Genomic DNA, 15,763 nt, shown 5'->3' on the forward strand with positions numbered 1-15,763 from the left:
CACTGCTTCACTGAGTGAATGGGTTAAATGCAGAGAGGGATTTTCCCCACGGGGACCAATAAAGTACACTTTCTTTCTTTGGAAATCTATGTGACGTTCCAGCAACACATCTAGCAGCCAAGGGCAACAATGGAGGGAAACGTTCTCCACATCCAAGAGCTAAAGGAAGTAGCTTTGCCACAACAGTCTCTGATGTCGAGAGACAGAATCAGACAGGGGCTCAAGATCGTCACAGCACTGTGAAGGCTTGCTTTTTCTGCAAAGGCGGACACACACTAGCGTCATGTGCTCTGCTTGACAAGAAACCTCATGATGAGAAGATTTCTTTTCTTAAAAAGAACAGCATTTGTTTTGGCTGTTTGTGTATTGGGCACATAAGCAAAGAATGCAGAAAACGCCTTTCATGTAAAATCTGTGGTCTCCGACATGCAAGTATACTCCATATCCACCACAAAGAGAAGAATGAAGTCAAACCTAATAATGAGGCAGATAACATTCCTGTTACGATCCAGACTAGTGGTCTTACTGGGGCCGGTGAACAGGACTGTAAGCTTGCCATTGTGCCAGTTAAAGTAAAATCAAAGAGTGGTCGAAGAATAGTGGAAACGTATGCCTTTCTGCACCAAGGGAGTTCAGCATCCTTTTGTACAGTGGGTCTTATGGACAAGCTGAATATTGCTGGGAGGAGGACAAAGATTCTCCTGCGCACCATGGGACAGGAAAAAGTGGTGGACAGTTTCATTGTACCTGAACTTGAAGTTGCTGGATTGGACAGTGACATGTACTGTGATATGCCTAACCTCTTCACTCAGCATAAAATGCCTGTAGATATTGGTAACATCCCAAATCAACAGGACCTGGATGACTGGCCACATTTGAAGCATGTTAATTTGCCAGAAATTAAGGCCAATGTTGAGCTTTTGATTGGCATGAATATGCCCAGAGCTCTAGAACCTTTGGAGGTCATCCGGAGTGTAGGTGATGGACCCTTTGCCATTAGGACTGTGCTCGGCTGGACTGTGAATGGGCCACTTAATCGAGAATGCTGTGGAAGGCCAGGATGTTTGGCAACAGTTACTGCCAACAGAGTTTCTGCTGTCACACTGGACAAGCTATGGAAACAGCAGTTCAAGATGGACTTTCCTGAGAGCAGCGATGATGAACAGATGGGGCTGTCAAAGGAAGACTTGAAGTTCCTGGAATTGGCCAGCAAGACGGTGACTTTGGGGGATGGGCACTACAGCATTGCCCTGCCACTGAAAGACCGAGACATAAGAATGCCTGACAACCGTGCAATTGCTGAGCAACGAGCCTTAGGTTTGAAGAAAAGGTTCATCAGAGATAAAGACTTTCACAAAGACTACACTGCCTTCATGACAGATCTTATATCTAGAGGATATGCAAAGAGAGTCCCAGTCGCAGAATTAGAGCGCAGTGATGGGAAGCTTTGGTATATCCCTCACCATGGGGTTTACCATCCTACCAACAGGAAGATGCGCGTCGTCTTTGACTGTGCAGCATCATTCCAGGGTGTCTCTCTTAATGCGCAGCTCCTGAGTGGTCCTGACTTAACAAACAGTTTGGTTGGCGTACTGACGAGGTTCAGAAAAGAGCCCATTGTTTTGATGTCTGACATTGAGGCTATGTTTCACCAGGTGCATGTGCCAGAGGAAGATGCTGACCTTTTGAGGTTTCTTTGGTGGCCCGGTGGTGACATCAATCAGAGTATGCAGGAGTACAGGATGGGTGTTCATTTGTTTGGGGCAACGTCCTCTCCGAGCTGTGCTAACTACGCCCTGCGGAAATGCGCAGAGGACAACAAAGCATACTTCAGCCAGCAGGTGATTGACACAATTCTGTATGGTTTTTATGTCGATGACTGCCTTGCTTCAATATGCTCTGAAGAAGAAGCCATCAATCTTTACTCAGACCTCAGAGACATTTGCGCCAAAGGTGGTTTCCACTTAACAAAGTGGATCAGCAATAGCCGCAGTGTTTTGGCAGTTATACCTGAGGAGGAAAGAGCAAATGAAGTTAAGGACCTAGACCTGGATTGTGACCTTTTACCTGTTGAGCGGGCATTGGGAGTGAAGTGGTGCCTGCAGTCAGATGCATTTAAGTTCTGCATATCTATCCCAAACAGACCATTGACTCGGAGAGCAATCCTATCCACAGTAAGCTCCTTCTATGACCCTCTGGGGTTCCTTGCTCCTGTTATCTTCACAGCCAAGAGAATCCTTCAAGATCTGTGCCAGAGGGGGATAGGATGGGATGATGCTATACCATCAGCAGTTGCTCAAGAGTGGAAAAGCTGGGTAGAAGAATTGCATCTGTTGAACAACATCAGCATCGGACGATGTTTAAAACCTTCTGATTTTGGACAGACAACCACTGCTCAGTTGCATCATTTTGCAGATGCGAGTGAGAAGGGCTATGGGGCTGTTACCTACCTGTTGCTGCACAACAGTCGCTCACAGACTCACAGTTCCTTTATAATGGGAAAATCCAGGGTGGCACCTTTAAAACCAGTCACAATCTCTCGCATGGAATTGACGGCAGCAGTGGTAGCGGTTCGCATGGATAGAATGTGGAGGAGGGAGCTGAGACTACCTCTACTAAACTCTGTCTTTTGGACGGACAGCACCGCAGTGTTGAAATATATAAACAATGAGACTTCCAGGTTCCGTGTTTTTGTGACGAACAGAGTGTCAGAAATCCTCAAGGCTTCTAGTGCCTCCCAATGGAGGTATGTGAACACCACACATAACCCTGCGGACCTTGCCTCCAGAGGTATGAAGGCAGAGACCTTTTTACGTGACACTGAATGGATATCTGGTCCTGCATTTCTTACACAGCCAGCGAACAATTGGCCTGTGATTCAGTCTGAAGATGCCCAACGTAAGGTTGATTTCCGGCATGGCTTTCTTTCATTGGGAGAGATTGAGGATGCTGAGATGCAAATAATTAAGTTCTGTCAGAGGAAAAGATATGCCGAAGAAATTTCTCGTCTCCAAATCATCATGTCGAGGTGTGTGACTTGCAGAAGATTTCATGGAGCTGCAGGCCAGCAGCAGATGGCTGAGTTGCCTGAAAGCAGAGTGACCCCTGAGAAACCCCCATTTAGCTTTGTTGGAGTGGACTATTTTGGTCCATTTGAAGTGAAGCGCGGGAGAAGTCTTGTGAAGTGGTATGGTGTTATTTTTACTTGTTTGGCAATTAGAGCAGTACATATTGACGTTGCCTCATCTCTTGACACCGATTCTTTTATTAACGCCTTACAACGTTTCATCGCAAGACGAGGTCAGGTACAAGAACTGCGCTCGGACAATGGGACTAACTTTGTGGGCACAGAGCGCGAGCTGAGACGAGCTATGGAACAGTGGAATCATGAAAAGATCTCTGCTGCTGTGTCTTTGAAGGGAGTGAAATGGATCTTTAATCCTCCAACTGGATCGCATCATGGCGGAGCATGGGAGCGGTTGATTCGTTCTGTCAGAAAGGTCCTTAATTCCACTCTCCAAACAAAGCATTTGGACGAGGAAGGGCTCCAAACTGCTCTTTGTGAAGTGGAGTCAATCCTCAACAGTAGACCCATTACGCTGGAATCCACCGATCCAAATAATTTGGAAGCCTTAACACCAAACCATCTCCTTCTTCTCAAGTCCAACCCGTCTTTACCACCTGGCCTGTTCCGGAGGGACGATCTCTAAGCACGTAAACGATGGAGGCAAGTTCAATATATATCTGATCTGTTTTGGAAAAGATGGACTAAAGAGTACTTGCCACAACTTCAGCAGCGCCAGAAATGGGGAAGGATTAAACGTAACTTTGTTCCTGGAGATGTGGTCCTTATAGTGGATGATTCTGCACCTCGTGGTTCCTGGATCATTGGGAGAGTCACCGGAGCTGCACCAGATGAAAAGGGGCTTGTGCGTCAGGTCTGGATTAAGACCCCAACCAGCCATGTGTGCAGACCCGTCACAAAGGTATGCCTTCTTCGGGAGGCCTCTGACCCATGACGATGACATTTTTGACACAGTGTGACATAACTAACTTTGAATTGACTTTAATGTTATGAGATGTACATCACAGACTGACTATATTTAGGCTAAGTGCTGGTAACCTCTGGCCTATGACTGACTGACCATGTGCAGACAGAAGAAAAGAAGAGAAGACATGAGAAAATAACTTTGGTGGACTTTTGAGTATGTTATGTTGTCTAACTGGGTGTCTGTGATGTGATGAAGTGTGTGTCGTGAGTTATGGTGTTACATGTGTAATTATTACTGTAAGAATGTAATAATTAGGGGCCGGAATGTTGTGGATAGGCGTAGCTTTGGGTCACGTGGTGTCAGTAATAGTAATAGTAATAGTGATTGCTATATCACCTGTTCACGTCCCGAGGGAATTTTTGTGAATGAGTGGGTGATGGGGGAAGTCGACTTTTGCTGACCGCTCAAGCTTAGAATGTTTTTGTTCACCGTTTTCTACGGATTTTAAGGATTTGACAACAAATAAAGGAGTTTTAACTTGGAACTTTGACTAACGTTTTAAACAGCGGGCGCATCAACATTATTCCCCTATTCAGCTGCTCGGCGACTCAAAGGCTTGACAGTCGCCAATAGTAACTATTACTGATCTAAAAGCAGATAAATGATTTAAGTTGTAATTTGGAGCAAGTCTAATCTTTAACAAGAAGCTGATATAGCAGGATGGGTGAGTTTTAGCACCAGGCGTGTGTGTCTGTGTGTGCAAGTTTTCTTGCGTGTGATGAGTCAATGGGGGGGAAAAAAAGAAAAATCAGCCACGTCCTCCTGAGTGACGGGTCCCAAGGAACCATAGTCTGGTGCTGCCATCTACTGACCCTAAAGTGCACCAACAAGCCCTCCAACACTGAGTCTGCACGAGTGAAAGGTCACTAACTTGCATAATGAATGTGCAACACCCCTTTTTTATATTTTGAGATGAAAGGAAGGCAAAAGTGACTCGAACAACCACTCATTACAACAAAAGGATACTTACTGTTCTCTGAATGCACCGCATGTGAAGGAGATTCTGTAGCAGCAGAAACCACACCAGCTGAAACTCCTGTCAGCTAACAACAGGAAACCGAGGCTGCAATTCACACATTCACTAACCAAATGTAAATAAAAGATTCTAAAAACACTGCCTGGTCTGGTTAGTTTCAATATATACTGAGAGATTTAGACGGTAGGGTCAGAATTTGATGTAAACAAGGTAAAGCACGGACCCATCCTGTTTCGTATCAATGATTCTGCTGCTGGTGCAGTGACAGCCTGCGCAAGTGTCTTTGTGGGCAACAGTCTCCAAGAACCCCACTGTGCTCAACAGCTAAAACTGCATATCAGGGAAGACTGGGAAATTTTCACCACTGCATCCCTATTCTCCCAGCTCTTCATTGTTAAAGTGTTGCTAAAGAGAAGCTGCCAAACAACACAACACATTTTCAAACACTAAAAGCGGTTAAATTATTGAAAGTGCAGCTTTGTACTCTTTTCTGTCAAATAACTTTTAAACTACAATTTGAATTGAATGATTTTTTGTTTTAATTTATATTTGTCACACATCTTACACATATAGAAAAAAGACAAGTTGGTGAAGAGGGTGGGGTTTACCTTGTCTCTATAACAAAAAGGAACAAAAGGTCACGTCAGTTAAGAGGACGATGAAGGAAGCGTCTGTACTATGTCTGCTCTGTGAGTAAAGCATGAATTTTTTGGTTTTTCTTTGTTTTAAATGTTGAACTTTTACTTTCTGTTCTGTTAATCAAAAGTGATGAAGGAAAAAGCATGAAAAAGAAGAATAAAAGCACCAAGTTATGGTAGTGCTCTTTATGCCACCAGTACAGTGAGAAAAAAAACCCTAATAGTGCAAAAAGACTGATAGACAGTTTTGTGTGACATTTACAGGGGAAATGATAATGCAAAGATTTCTTTCTATATATTCATTATTATCGACTTCTAAATCGAACTATGTATTTACATGAAAGACGAAGAAGAGTTTTTGCACAACGTTCCTTAAATTGTTCTCACACCCCCTCCTCGACCTCTGCTTCGAGGATTCTGACATTTAGTGTGACTCAGAAGTGTTGATTCATTTAAACTAACATAATCATCCTGCTTTAATCATCCCACTCCATACGTGACATCTCTTGTAGCAAAACCAGCATTTTCCCAGAGTTTCATAGTTATCTATAACATAATAATTATCTACAGTCCTTTATTCTTTAGTCTTTATTCTATACTAACCTAATTGTAATTTCTCCTTAGTTCTGACATCGGTGTTTTACTGGACAACAAACCAAGGTCAGTAAACGTCTTTTTTTAAATATAAAGTGCTAAAACTGTGATCAGAATCAGAAATATCTGGTGTGTAGATGCTTGTCTATAGCACATTTAAATCTTATTTTGATTCTATAGGCTGATTTCATCAAAACAAGAATTTATATTACTTTTGAAGTTAATGAAAAGCTTATTTTTAACCCTCACAGCTCGTCTGACTGTGAGTCCCAGCAGCTCTCAGTTCTTTGACGGAGACTCTGTGTCTCTGAGCTGTGAGGAGGACGACAGCTCTGCTGCATGGACTCTGAGGAGAAACACAAGCAAAGAAACCAGGACTCAGTGTGGAGATGAGTTTGGAAGATTAGATGGTTCTTCCTGCGTCATCAGCCACATCGTTCTACTGGACAGTGGAGTTTACTGGTGTGAGTCCAGAGAGGGTCCCATCAGTAACATGGTTAACCTGACAGTCGCTGGTAAGCTGAGTGTGTGGAGTTAGTGTTGATGAAGCTGTGTGTAAATGGATGAAATGCTGTAGTTTGTCTCTGTGTTGAGGTGGATCAGTGATCCTGCAGAGTCCTGTCCTCCCTGTGATGGAGGGAGATGACGTCACTCTGCTCTGTAAAACAGAGACCACTCCCTCCAACCTCCCAGCTGCTTTCTATAAAGATGGCTCCCTCATAAGCAACAGGACTTCAAATAATATGACCATCCAGCATGTTTCCAGGTCTGATGAAGGCCTCTACAAGTGTGACATCAGCGGTCATGGAGAGTCTCCATCCAGCTGGATCACTGTCACAGGTGACACACTCACCTGTCTGTGTTTCTGCATCTTTCAACATTCACAATGTGACGACAACTTAATGACTGTGTTTGCTTTATTTTAGGGGAACACACCACCACACCTCCACCTACATCCACACCTCCATCTACAGCCACACCTCCACCTAAAACCACCTCGACCACCTTGACCGTTCCTGCCGCTTCCTCTCCTCTTCTCCCGGTGTTGCTGACTGCTGGAACACTCTGTGTCATAGCTCTAGTGGTCTTACTGATTGTTTTGGTGGAACGATATGTTGACAGGAAGCTTCAAGGTGAGACTCCGACTTTCAGGCTTTTCAAAAATTCACGGTTCAAAAATGTTTTATTGTCAGCTCTCTACTTGGACACACAGGATAACTCAAATACTGTTTCTTACTCACATCAGTGTAAAAAAAAGACTTAAGAAAAGTTAAAGGAATATATAAAATTCAATCAGTGCACTTTAATGGCAAGAGTGTAAGATATAAATGCAATATATAAAATAAAGCAGCAAGATATAAATCATAGAAATTAAATAGAATAAAATAACATAAATTGAATGAATAATTACAGCAAATATGTAAACTTTATAACCTCCTTATCTGCTTTATACATAGAATAAACTGATTGATTAGTTCGTGGATTTGTTGATTCATTCATTCATTCAAAGCTTTCATGGGTCAATCTGTGGAAGCTACAATAATACTTACAAATTCTGCAGGAAAATCATAATTACTTTCCCCACAATAAATAATCTGATTGATTAATGTAATGGCAGTAGTGTCTCTATGACCATGTGCACTGATGTCCTCTCTGTGTGTTTCATTGTGCAGAGAGCGCTTTAGCTGCCGTCTACTCAGCAGTGAGGACAGAAGACATCTGTTATGTAGAAATCAAGATTAAAGAGAATCCCATATAAACAAAGACCAGGTACAGCTGCTCCTCTTTGTCTTAACGCTCAGAACAATTCCAGCTATTCCTGGCATTCCAGTTTAAACCAGTGGTGTCAAACATAAGCCTCAGAGGCCAGAATATGTAAAGACTCTAATCTGACTCATTGGATGACTTTGAAACATTTGAAGGAGAGCAGAAATGTTGGACAACTGTGTTGTCATAAGCATTTCAGATTTTCCTTCTCATAAAGACCTCCCATGTCAATTTACACTAATTAATTAAACTATTGATTTCTGTAATTTCTCTATTTAAATAACACTTCCTTTTATATAATACAGCTAAGGAATAAAATCAATTTTAAATCAATAGAAAACAAGTGCTTGTATGAATGGATGAATGATGTATTTTGTATAAAGTGCTCTGAGTACTCAAGTGTATAAGAACCAGTTTGATTACCATTCACCAAAGAGACTAAGTGAGCTGTCTGCGGCTCTCTGGTCAAGTCAGACTTTGAGACTTGCTCATAAAAGCTGTAAAGTTTAAGTCAAAGAACAATGTTAAGTACAGGAAGTGATGTAGACTCAGAGTAAAGCTGGAAGGAAATGCAGAAGAAAATTAAGCACCTCAGATTGTCATGAGGCCAACATTTACACTCTCTTATGCACTCCTTTGATTTTCACGCTCTTCTTTTGGATTTTCCTGGTTCTATTCTAACAGCACGGCTCTGCATCACATCACACTTGTCAACATCACACTTGCTTTGCTCTGCACATGTGCAGAAAAGAAAAACCAATAGAATAAAAAAATCCAAGATGATCTAAAGGTAAAAGTGAGATAGGATGTGCAAGGTGTGAAAATGACGTTTTCTCACTGTAAAACCACAGCAGCAGCATCCGCCTGTTTTTCATTTTTTTGTCCTGTGTGGGAAGATTGGTTCATACTTCTCACACAGTTTATTTTGATGAGCTTATTTTGTATCTTCCAGTTAAAAAAATGTTAAAAAAGAAAAATGTAAGTCACGTAATCCAAGCACGGTGAGCTCATCGGTTTAAATTAACACTGACATCATTAGCAGATCCGCCCCTTAGTAGGTTTAAAAATGATTTAAATACAACCTCAGACAAACAAATGCACGACATGTTACAATGTTCATGTTTCAATTGTTTTCTGGGATGGATGTTGCTCTATAAAAACATATAGAAAGACACGTAGCAAACAAAGGAGACCTAGATACAGAATATTGACCTTTTGTCAGAGTAAAAACCCACAGCAACAGTCTCCACCTGTTATATGTTGTTCCTGTAAACTGCGTGAGACCTTCGGTATCTTGTGGTTGAAATGTATCAAAGAGCAGGGGGTGCACCTGCAGATGCTGTGTGATCTGAAGTTTCACATATACTGTTTATAGTATTCATAATTCAGTGTGTTAGGGTGATTAATACTTAAAATGCAGGTTTGCGCCTGAGAGACTTTAGACATTGAAACCTTTCGTTAAGATACGTCTTAACTGTAACTGGTTTGACGTGTTCCTCACTCTCTGTATATGAATATAACAGACGGGCCAGGTTTGTGCACAGGTGCTTATTGTTTCTCATGATGTTTTAAACTGTGTGTTCAGATTGTGAAGCCAGAGCTCTGTACTGAAGATTCCCACCAGTCCAGCCGATGACTTCCAGCTACTGGTCCAACCGACCCATAAGACCTGTGTTTTTCTCATCACCTTACACAGCCAGCACGCTTGCCTTATTAAGAGTATGTATAGTATGTAATGCATTAATGCAGTAATGGAATGCACTGTATATGATCCCCTATTGATCTTTCTATCGATCTATTTAATTTCTAAGTGGGAGACCGTGCTGTCTGCTCCACAGCAGTGATCTAGTTTTTCTGCAGAATCAATAAACTTTGGTCTCACTTTTGTTCTCGTGTGGTTCTGTGGGTTTCAGAAAGATGTCTGATGCTAACTGATACACGCCACAGCTGCACACTATAAACAGCAGGAGCATTATTCAGTGGCTGGAAACTTCAGAGAAAAAAAAGTCAGAACAAAGTGCGTACGTGTTCGTGATAGGAAATGAAGTCTGTTGGGCTATGGATGGCTGCACTGGGAGATGACGTTTAACTTAAGAAGCTGTACACCGCATCTTAGCTGGCGTGCAGTTTGCTGTCTGTGGTTCAAAGTCTGTTACACTCTCCAAGGTCCCAAAAAAAGAAATCGGTTACATCTGATGTTTCAAACAAATAGAGCTGAGTGTCTTTTGCAAATGATCAGCTAGTTACAAGTCTAATAGATACATAATGAGCAGATTCCAACTCATTTTTTAATGTCTTACCTTCACAGCAGCACATCAACAGCTCAGTGCTCCTGCAGCTGTCGTGCACAGATGTTATTACAAGTTAGTGTAGTTTCTTCAAGTTCCTTCTTATTGTCAGCTCTCATTAAAATAGCAACTGCTCTCTTGCACTAGTCATGCATTTGTGAAATAATAAAGTAAACACCCGTTAAAGTGTTTCTGTCATAGCAGTGTGAGTGGCGGGCAGATGTGCAGAACGCACATGCAGGGTTTTCTTTGTTGCAATAAGAAAAGCAGTATTTGTAATATCACCATTTAGCATTTAGGTAACAGATGTGAAGTCGTGGTTTTAAAGTAGAGTTTAATGAGCTGATTTAGCAGCGAAGGTGATTCTTGGATGTGGCACCAGCTCTGGCCGCTCTGACCACCATCTCAACAATAAACCAATATCTAGTGCTGCCATCTACTGATACTAAAGTGCACCAACTAGCTGTACAACTCTGTGTCTGCACCAGTGAAAGGTGACTAACCTAACAATGTAAAGGTGCAGGAGCTGTTTTGCATCTGATATGAAAGAAACTCTACAGCAACCAATAGGAGAGCCTTAAAATGTCTTCTGTAAATACTCAGTCACACAGCTACTAACCAGGCCCAACCTGCATAGTTGCTAACATCAGATGTTATATGGCACCTCCAGTGCGGAGCATAAAAAGCAGAAACACAATTGTGATACCTACAGGAGTTCACGAGCTTGTGTATATAGTGTAGGACGGTTGAAATGGTAGGAAGACTGAAAGGCTGACACACCAAAAATAACGTCAGTCAACGGCGCTGGCACGGCTGGCAGCCTTAACCCAATTTCCCTCGGGATGAATAAAGTATAATCAATCAATCAATCCAAAATGTTTTATACTTGATGTTCAAAATCAAAAACTCATTATATCATATTTTGAGATGAAGAAATCTTTATTATTCTTATTTTTCATCATGATGAAGTTCTGTTACAAGTTCTTAACATGCCCAAATAAAGAAAATGTTCTGATCACCAAATTTAGGATGTGTTGACTCACACTTCAGCTGTTTAAAGCTCTGAGACTAAGAACTTTGACTCTGCCGTTGTCTATATTTTCTGTAGCTCACACAGCCAACAATTGCACCAACAACAAGCAAAATAAAAACTGTCAGACTACCTGGATGTATAACAACTCTAATTTTGAACCCTCCATCCTTTTTGTGAATGTCCGGCTGACCTGCAGGTGAGAAACAGGTGTGAGGTGTCAGCTGTCAGGTAGGTGATGAGTGAAGAACAGAACAGAATCCATTTCCTCTTCAAACTGCTGTCAGACATTATCTACTGCACTCTGATCACATCACTCAGACCAGCTGCTTTCTACAAAGTCTCATCAACAACATCTTTAGAAACAAACATCAACAACCAGGAAGCAGCTTCACCTCTGATCACACACACTCAACTCTACTCACTCACCTGGAGGATCAACTCTCAGGTTTACACTGCAGATGGGGTTACCCTTGAAAAAGGCTCTCTTTTCACGGTTTATTCCCGCCAACAGGACACGACACTCATATGTTCCATTATCAGCAGTTGTCACATCCTTCAGAATCAAAGACACGTCTCCATCCTCCATCTGTCTGTCCTGCAGATCCACCCGGTTCACAAAGGATGGATGCTGGTTGTCTGTAACAAACTGCTCATCCTGATACAAAAGGACATATTCTGGCTCCAAGTCACTTCTGCTCCACTGTACAGCGGTGATGTTGTTGTTGTCATAGACAGAAGCAAAACATGACAGATTGACATTGATTCCAGATTCAACTGTTGCGCTTAATGAGACTGAAAGAGAGGAAACACAGACCACATAAGTTAAATCAGGTCAAAGGGCAACTCTCACTCCAACTTCCACAGAGGCCGGTGTGGGGACGTCCCACCACATGTACTTTTAGCAATATTTTGCAATACTTGGGGACTTCATAATGAATGCCATGTTGCTGTTAATGACCACCCGCCTGACCTTATCAAGGGGATTAAACAAGTTAGGCCACGAGACCATGGAAGTTATCTCTGACCAAAATGCGTATAAATTAGAGGCCACGCTTTCAGAAGCTCTTCGAAGGTTTCAAGCTTTCAATATGTTATAAAACTTTCCAAAAAGGGACGTCTCTGCAGTCTCCCTCTGTATATCTGTATGTCTCAGAGCTTCTGTAATAGAAGATAATTACACTGGCAGTAAAAATCAACAACACGGTCACTCATGCATGGTGCAACGCACCAGATTGCAAAAATGCTTGACTGGCCGACATGAAAATAAGCACAAGAACCCACAGGTCATCTCCTGACCAAGAGAGTCAATGCCCATCATGTTAAAATGTCTAGCTTTACAGCTGAAATAAACTGGTGTGCAGCTGACTACAATTTTTTATTAGTTTCTATATATATGCCTCAATAAAAACAAACTTGGATAATGCAGTAAGAGGCATGTGTGACAGGTGAGACCTGAGTCTGGGAACCGCCCCTGGTGGGCGGAGCTGGTCTTTGCTCCTTTTATAAGCTCAGGTGTGGGCAATAAGGTATTCCTCAGCAAACCTGAAGCTGCGAGTGCTTGGTCCAAGTTGGTGTTTTTAATTTCTTTCCATGAAAGCTTGATGCGGGTCCCCCTAATCTAACATGTCATAGCCCACACAGAGATCCCCTGAGCCAGATGGCTACAGCAGAGATCCTTTTCACAAGTCTAAATGCTACATTTATATCTATATATCTATGTCCTAGTATGACTTAAGCAAATGCCGCTGATGCAGACACACATAAATCGAACCGATATGCAACTCACATGTAGACACAGGCACGAGAAGGCAGGCAGACATCCAAATCCAGTAGTGTAACACAGATGTTACAGTGGGCATTTTCCACCTTCTGTAGATCTTTTGATCTCACACAGAATTGAGAAGAAACAAACAAAAAATCAGAACTTGCTTCTAATTTCTTATCCTAAGCAAGTCAGATTAAGCAAAGCTGGCAAGTCACCGACTGAGGGAACATGACGGTTTACTACATCTACACTCTTCCCATTGAGAAACTGGAGGTTGAGTAAGGGTGTGAGTTGGTGTGAGGGGAAATCAAAGTAAACTGCTTCTGAGTGTCAAAAACTTAATGACTAAACAATGAAATGTGTGCACTGAATAGGCCATTTTGGGGCATTCATCTATGTGTGCAGCATTTTTGCTGCAGCTCCCATAAAGGAAGAGCTCTGGGTAATTTTGTCTGCTCTGATGTCAATAAGTTCAACTAAATTCATGTTTTTGAAGTGTTTTCTTCTTTCTTTTAATTTACATCAAAGCCCAGTAACGCTATTTTGACTTTCCTGTTAGGCTCCAATCATCCAAGCCAAGAGACTGGTCTGCAACTATCTGACAACTGCCCGTGGTGAGGTTAAAACCCGTCGTCCAGGTTGTGCTGTAGGTTTAAAATAATAGTGTAATAGCAGTGAAGCATGAGATTGGCAAACCACTACCAGCATCCTATTTGACCTGGTGCTGAAAACGAGCCAAATAAACCAAATAAAAAGCAAATCACTGTCTCAATAAGGACACTTCCTTTGATACACAATGTACTCTGCATACTTCCATGTACCCGTAAATTTTAACAGAGTAGTGTTGCCTCAACGCTGGAAGTTGTGCAGTTGCTGGAACTGTCCATTGCAACATTGAAATTTCACTGTCATGCAAAATATTGGATTTTCTGAACATTTGAAGCCACAATCTACAACGTAACCTCACATGCTCCGAATTTGAATGAATGTCAACAATGGTACTGCCACACAGCTATAAATGCTGGCAATGGCATTGGCCACTCGCGTAATAGACTCTACATAGATTTGCAGAAAAATTACAAATTAAAGCAAGACTCAACCAGAGTCAGGAGTCTTTTCACACACAGTACTTGGAATTTAGGTCATTAAAGTGTTGGGTGCAGTCTGATTTAAAAAAAAAAACAAAACAAAAAAGCAACATCCTACTTCGGATGCATGTAGATGAATAGAGATAATTCACAGACACAAGGCAAGGCAAGGCAAGGCAAGGCAAGTTTATTTGTATAGCACAATTCAACAACAAGGTGATTCAAAGTGCTTTACAGAGACATTAGAAACAAGAGCAAATAAAAAGCATGATTTAAAATTAATTAAAACAAGCAAATAAACTAACTAACTAATTAACAAACAAATAAACAAACAAACAACAGTATATAAAATCAAAACAGATAAAATCAGAACAGTAGATAAAATCAGTAGTTAAATGTAAGTTTTGAAATTTAAGCTTAAAGTGTGGATTTGGTGCTTTATTCAAATGCAGCTGAGAACAGGTGAGTCTTTAACCTGGATTTAAATAAACTGAGTGTTTCAGCTGATCTGAGGCTTTCTGGGAGTTTGTTCCAGATATAAGGAGCATAAAAGCTGAATGCAGCTTCTCCGTGTCTGGTTCTGACTCTGGGAACTGATAAAAGACCGGATCCAGATGACCTGAGGGATCTGGATGGTTCATACTGGGTCAGGAGGTCATTGATGTATTTTGGTCCTAAACCATTCAGAGCTTTATAGACCAGCATCAGAACTTTAAAGTCTATCCTCTGACGGACAGGCAGCCAGTGTAAGGACCTCAGGACCACAAGGCTAAAGGTCATTTTACAGCAGGATATAAGCACTGGTTTTGATATAAACCAGGCTTAGGGAATTTCAGACCACAAGAACTGGTTTCCTGCAGCTGTGTCCTTGAGCACAGCTGATTTGACTGGCTAAATTACCCCCTCAACATGTCTTGAAGTTCTCCAGAGGCCTGGTAATGAACTAATCATCGATTCAGGTGTGTTGGCCCAGGGTGAGATGTAAAACCTGCAGGACACCGGCCCTCGACGGAGTTCCCCACCCCTGATAGAAAGGGAATGTTGGCATGGTTCATATACCAGGCTGCAGTATTTGTAGAGAAGGTAAAACAATCACAGATGGGGTTAAATGATGCAGAAGTTCACATGATAAATTCAGTTTAATGCTATTATTTAGAACTGAGTAAGCACTGAAAAGGTCCAGTGCACCAGCTGGTGTGGTTCTTCTAATCAATTAGTCTTGCAGGAAACAGGCCTGGAAGATTTTAGATATGGAAACATTTCTTTTGGATAAAAAAGATTATTTTGAATAAAAATTAAAGAACCCAGATTTAAACTGAGGATCTCTCCATAATGAGGATATCTATGACATCTGTCTTCATCTAATCTGAGTGAATTTGGAGATCTCCAGCGTCTCATCCTTTTCACAGGGCTATTGAGGTTCATCAAATGACTGTGACTATCAGCCTCAAGGCAAGAAGATGAAGAGTAGGAATCACTACTGTCAGGAAGTGGAGGCTATAATTCACACAGGCTCACTAAAATGGGACACTAGAAGATTGGAAAAAATATTGTCTGGTTTT

General features: G+C 41.7%; 1 long non-coding RNA gene across 1 annotated transcript; it reads left to right on the forward strand.

The window, feature by feature from the left end:
* The first annotated feature begins 7,192 nt into the window (after positions 1 to 7,192).
* On the forward strand, positions 7,193 to 9,912 carry LOC120717676. The gene is made up of 3 exons (XR_005692251.1): positions 7,193 to 7,393; positions 7,934 to 8,030; positions 9,613 to 9,912. It is a non-coding gene; the product is annotated as an uncharacterized LOC120717676 (long non-coding RNA).
* The last annotated feature ends 5,851 nt before the right edge of the window (positions 9,913 to 15,763 follow it).

Source organism: Simochromis diagramma, unplaced genomic scaffold (genome assembly GCF_900408965.1).
Source record: "Simochromis diagramma unplaced genomic scaffold, fSimDia1.1 OVJJ01000507.1, whole genome shotgun sequence".
NCBI lineage: Eukaryota > Metazoa > Chordata > Actinopteri > Cichliformes > Cichlidae > Simochromis > Simochromis diagramma.